General features: G+C 31.6%; 1 non-coding gene across 1 annotated transcript; it reads right to left on the bottom strand.

The window, feature by feature from the left end:
* Positions 1-4,176: 4,176 nt before the first annotated feature.
* Positions 4,177-4,287, bottom strand: LOC130456043 (U6 spliceosomal RNA). The gene has a single exon (XR_008914319.1). It is a non-coding gene; the product is annotated as a U6 spliceosomal RNA (small nuclear RNA).
* Positions 4,288-6,196: the final 1,909 nt, after the last annotated feature.

The following is a 6,196-nucleotide window of genomic DNA, read 5'->3' as shown; positions in this document are numbered from 1 at the left end:
TAAGATGTTTTTAAAGAATATAGGAAACAAGGAATTTTGGGACAAATTTAAGTGGAAAGCTAGGATGAAAAGAGGCATTTTTACTTACATCTATAGTGATAATTGCCATCTAAACCCAGGCAACAGAACTATCAATTCATGTTTACCAGGTAGTGACTTTGGTTTGAATATGGCTGACCATTGAAAATCCATTGTGATGTAATATAATTATGATACTTATGTATAACTATAATAATATAGACAATTTTAGTTAAATACATTATAATAAATGCCTGCTTGGGTGACTCTAGGTTGCATACCTGAATGAAAAAGAGAATGCCTTCTTTAGCTTATTGAAGAAATAGGGATGTCTGAAGGTTTGCAGAAACTTTATAGTGGCTTCCCATGTGACTAGAAATTTGAATTTTTTTCTCATTCAAGTTTTAAATTATTATATTATAGTTCTTCCTGTAAGAGTGTTCTCACAATTTAAATCAAGTTCCTCCATCCAGATAACAGAAATCTCTTCAACCTTTGATGTTATTATAATTTCTTTCTGTTTCTTTTAAAGGCATATACTTAGAACAATCACTAAGGACAATCAATACCAGAGTGCGTATTAAAAAAAAAGAGCCTCTTCTTTATCTCTTAAATTATTAGGGAAGATATGAATTAAAATCTTGCTCTGGTTATTCTAGCTCATTTGTTGGCTGTTATTACTTTCTCTTTCACAATCATTGAGTTTGATTGCCCCCTGAACACAAAATGTGAGCATGACATTCTTGCAAGCGTTTAAGGGGAAAGAACATCCCTTTTTATTTTTCTTTTGAAATCTAAATTGTATAGAAAATTTCTAGTGGCTCCAGTGCTGATTCTTAATCTAGAGTGTATGAACATTTTTTTTTAATTAATAGAAAATTTTTACAGGTATCTCAGCCTCTTTCTACCCTACCCATACCATAGAAGGCATAATCTGGCAAATAATATGTATATACAGATTTTGTTTTTTCATGTTTCCACTTCTTTGTTCATTTTCTGAAGGTGAAAATTCATGAATTACTCTTTAAATATTAAATATGTAAGCATAAAATAGCTCATTTTCTTCTTCATTATCTCATTTGTTCTTTCCAAGTTGTTTTTAATCTGCTCATTGTTCCTTATGACACAGTAGTATTCCATCACATATAACTACAATTTGTTTACCTATTCCTCAATTGATTCCCAGTTTTTTGCCACAACAAAGAGATTGTCTATGCATATTTTGGAACATGAGTTGTTTTTAATTTTTCTTTTCCACTGATATTCTTGGGAAATAGATCCAGCAATGGTATTGCTGCTTCTAGGGGCTAGCTCTCTAAGTATAACCTCCAGTAGTTTTACAAAATGGTTGCAAAAGTTCATTCTTTCAACAACAGTTCATGTGTCCCTACTTTTCTACATCCCCTCCAAAATTTGTTATTTTGCCCTTTTGTCTTTTTAGCCAATTTGATATGTGTGAGATGATATATCAGAATTGTTTTTTGTTTGCATTTCCCTAATCAGTAAAGATTTAGAGCTTTTTACATGTATTGGGAAGACCTCTAGTTTAGCTGTTACAAATAATACTTAATGGTTTTAGGTAGATGCTTCATATAGTTTTTTTTTCATTATAAAGGAATTTATTTTTATCAATTACATGTAATAACAAATTTCCACATAAGTTTTCTGCATTTTTTATCCAAGTTTTCTCCATTCCTCCCTTTGTTCTTCCCCTTTCAGAGATGGCAAGCAATTTATCTGGGTTACATGTGTATTATCATGCAAAACATACTTCTATATTGGCAATCATATAAAACCAGAATCCCAGAATAAATACCCAAATAAATGAAAGTGAAAATTCATATGCTTTCATCTGTATTCCTACTGCAACAGTTCCTTCTCTGGAGGTGGATAGAATTCTTTGTCATAATTCCCTTGAATCATTGTATTGCTGAGTGTAGCTAAGCCTATCAAAGTTGATCATTTTACAATATGTGACTGTGTACAATGTTCTCTGGGTTCTATTTATTTCAGTCTGCATCAGCTCTTGTAGATCTTTCTAGATTTTTCTGAAATCATGCTGTCCATCATTTCTTACAACATAATAGTATTTCATCATTATTATATAACCCCAATTTGTTCAACCATTCTCCAGTTGGGCAACACCCCATTTTCAAAGCATTGCCATCATAAAAAGAGCACCTATAAATATTTTTGTACAAATGAATTCTTCCCTTCTTTGAATCTTTTATTGCTTTTTAATTCATCTCTTTGGGTCACAGCCCTAGTAGTGTAATTACTGGATGTATGGTTTTATAGACCTTTGGGCATAGTTCCAAATTTGTTTCCCAAATGGTTGGATCATGTTACAACTCTACCAGAAACACATTAGTGTCCCAATTTTGCCACATTCCCTCAAACATTTATCACTTTCCTTTACTGTCATGTTGGACAATATAATAGGTGTCCAGTGGTACCTCAGAGTTATTTTAATTTTCATTTCTCTAATCAAAGGAGATTAACACTTCTTTCATATGGTTATTGATAGTTTTTATTTCTTTATCTGAAAATTACCTATTCATATCCATTGACCAATTGGGGAATGGCTTGTATCCTTATCAGTTTGATTTAGTTATCTCTGTATTAGAAAAAATGAGACATTTATCAGAGAAATTTGTTATATTATTTTTCATTTGTTGTTTCCCTCTAACCTTATTTACATTGGTTTTGGTTTTATTTGTACAAAAAGTTTTTAAATTTAATAGAGTCAAAATTATTGATTTTTTATCTTGTAATGTTCTCTCTATCTCCTGTTGGGTCATAAATTCTTTCCTTCTCCATATATTTTACAGGTTAACTATTTCATGTTCCCCTAATTTAGTTATATAATCTCTCTCTATTTCTAAACCATATACCTATTTTGACCTTATCTTGGTATCAGGTGTGAGAAATTGTTCTGTACCTAATTTTTGCCATACATTTTTCCCATTTTCCCAGCAGATTTTCTTAAAATAGTGATTTCTTATCCCTAAAACTGGAATCTTTGGGTTTATCAAACACAAGGTTGTTGACTTCATTTTCCCCTAATCCATTTCATTGAACCAACATTGTATTTCTTAGCCAATATCACATTGTTTTGATGATTACGGCTTTTTAAGTACAATTGGAAAATTAGTACTGTTAGCCCACTATCCTTCACAATTTTCATTAATTTCTTTGATATTTTTTATCTTTCATTCTTCCAGATGAATTTTATTATTTTTCTAGTTCTATAAAATACTTTTTGGTAGTTTGTTTGGTATGGCAGAGCATGGAATAATTAAATTAAGTTAGTAGTATCATCAAATTTTTTATTATGTTACTTCTGCCTACCCATGAGTAATTAATGTTTTCCCAATTGTTTTGATCTGTCCTTATTTGTGTGAAAGGTATTTTGTAATTGTGTTCATATAATTATTAGGTTTGTCTAGATTCGCAAGTATTTTATATTGTTTGAGTTATTTTAAATGGAATTTCTTTCTATACTTGCTGCTAGATTTTGCCCATAACATATAGAAATGCTGATTATTTCTGTTAGTTTGGTTCTTGATGTGGTCAGATATGTTGATAGTTTTCCTGATGTTAAACCAGTCTTGAACTCCTGATCTAAATTCCACCTGGTCAAAGTATCCTTGTAATATATTGCTGTAATCTTTTTGCTAGCATTTTATTTAATTTTTTTTCATTGATATTCATAAAGGAAATTGGTCTGTAATTTTCTTTCACTGATTTTGGTCTTCCTGGAAAAAGAATTTGGTAAAACTCTTTCTCCTGTTTTGCCAAATAGAGTATATTATATTGGGATTAATTATTCTTTAAATGTTTGACAGAATTCACTTGGACTAGGGAATTCATTCTTTTTCTGAGATGAGATTATTTAAGTATTTTATTTCCTTTTTTGTTAATCAATTATTTCATTAAAGAGGACAATGAGGAGAGTATACATCACAATTTATGGGATACAGCCAAAGCAGTATTGAGGGGTTAATTTATATCTCTGAATGCTTATATGAATAAAATAGAGAAAAATGTACATCAATGAATTGGGCATACAATTGAAAATACAAAAGGAACAAATTTAAAATACTCATTTAAAGACTAAATTGGAAAGCCTAAAAATTAAAGCATTTAATAATATTGAAATTAAGAGAACTACTAAACTAATAGTATGTCATCCTTGCACAGGGGCCATGCCAATCTTCTTTGTATTTTTCCAATTTTAGTATATGTGTTATATAAGTTAAGAAAAACTTCATTTATAACAATCTTCTCCATTTTTTAAAACCCTTACCTTCCATCTTGGAGTCAATATTTCAAGGTTTCAAGGCAGAAGAGTGGTAAGGGCTATGCAATGGGAGTTAAGTGACTTGTCCAAGGTCACACAGCTGGGAAGTGTCTGAGGCCAGATTTGAACCTAGGACCTCCAGTCTCTAGGCCCGACTCTCAATCCACTGAGATACCCAGCTGCCCCTGATTTCCATTTTTAATAGGAATGAGTTCTTTTCCTGATTTCTTAAAGGCGTTTTCACCATCTATTCATACAATAATATAATTTTTATTTTGATAGAAATATAATCAATTTTGTAAATATGTTTTTCCCCTTTATATTAAACCATTCTTATATTCCTGGCATAAATCCTGTTTGGTTACAACTTTAAGGAATTAATATTAAGAATTTGAGTAAAATTCATGAAATTATAAATAATATGGTGGTTGCCAAATTAAAATATTATAGCTCAAGTCAAAATGACTTTTAATAGTTTTTATTTATGAAATAGGTGGAGAGAGTGAAAGTTGAGAAATACAAAAAGAGGGTAGAGAAGATATTTAGCTTATCACACTAAATGTTGCTCTGATACTCAACTCAGCCCAGCACAACTTTTTAACCCTTGACCAGAATTAAACTCTCTCTAGAATCCAGGAAATTAAATCTAGGTATTCACTCACCTAAGTTCCCTCCAAGAGACTGTTCAAGATAAAGAGGACGACTCCTAAAGCTGACCTCTAACCCCAGAAATTCATGGATTTTATAGTGATTTCTTGTTCCTTCCCCTCTTCACAGGGGCCAATCACAGCTTTTAAACTGTCTAGCACTGCCCAGGGTGGGCAGTGTCTTGTGGGATCCACTTCTCATCCTCTGGAGGTGTAAACTCTCATCAAAAGGATTCACAATTTCCTGACCAATTGAGTTATTACCCACTTTAGCAAATGACTACTTGCCAACACTCTTACTTAGTATCTGGTGAGATACTAAGTAGGAGTACTAAAAGAAAGTCTGATTCACACTTCACATTTTGGTGAGGTACTAAGTAGGGGTACTTACATTAGTGTTAACCAAGTGTTAACTCAAAATAGACAAAGAAAATAAAGAGTTCCCTTTCACACAAAAAGCACATAGACTTTTAATAGAAATATATTAAACTGGATTTTAATATAAACAATTTTATTTGTAATCATGATCTAATTTTATTAATTTAGAAATAATATACTAAGAAGGGTTCCATAGGTTTCATCATTATAATATAAAAAAAATTTAAGAATTCCTGGGCTTTTGGGTGCCTTTAAGTCATAGGAGATAAAACTAATTAAGCATATCACACAGTGTACAAAGTAATTTCAAAGGAAATGCATGTTATGGGGGTAGCTGAGTGACTCAGTAGATTGAGAGCCAGGCCTAAAGATGGAAGGTCATAGGTTCAAATCTGGCTTTGGATACTTCCAAGCTCTTATGACCCTGGGCAAGTCATTTTACCTCCATTTGCCTAGCCCTTACCATTCTTCTGCCTTAAAACCAATACATAGTATTGATTCTTAGATGTAAGGTAAGGGTTTAAAAAAATAAAAGGAAAGGTTTTGGGTTACTGGATGACTTTATTCCATACCTCCCTTCTCAAGATTGCTCTAAATAAGCCCATGGAATGTGGTACTCCATAGTATGGCCCTCTATATTTGTAATATCAAAACTGCCATTATGTTATTCTACTATTTTTGTTTCAAGGACATGGAAGAACTTAAATCACAAAGTTGTATTCTTTAATATTAAATTGTTTACAAGGCTGTATATGACCTTATAGTTATTGAGATATTTTGTTAGACTGTACCTTATCTCAAGTTATCATTCTGTATCTCTCCTTATTTTCTAAGTCAAATTTACTTGAAA

Source organism: Monodelphis domestica, chromosome 8 (assembly GCF_027887165.1).
Source record: "Monodelphis domestica isolate mMonDom1 chromosome 8, mMonDom1.pri, whole genome shotgun sequence".
Classification (NCBI taxonomy): Eukaryota; Metazoa; Chordata; class Mammalia; order Didelphimorphia; family Didelphidae; genus Monodelphis; species Monodelphis domestica.
The sequence above is the reverse complement of the archived record's forward strand: the minus strand, read 5'-3'. Positions and strand labels throughout refer to the sequence as shown.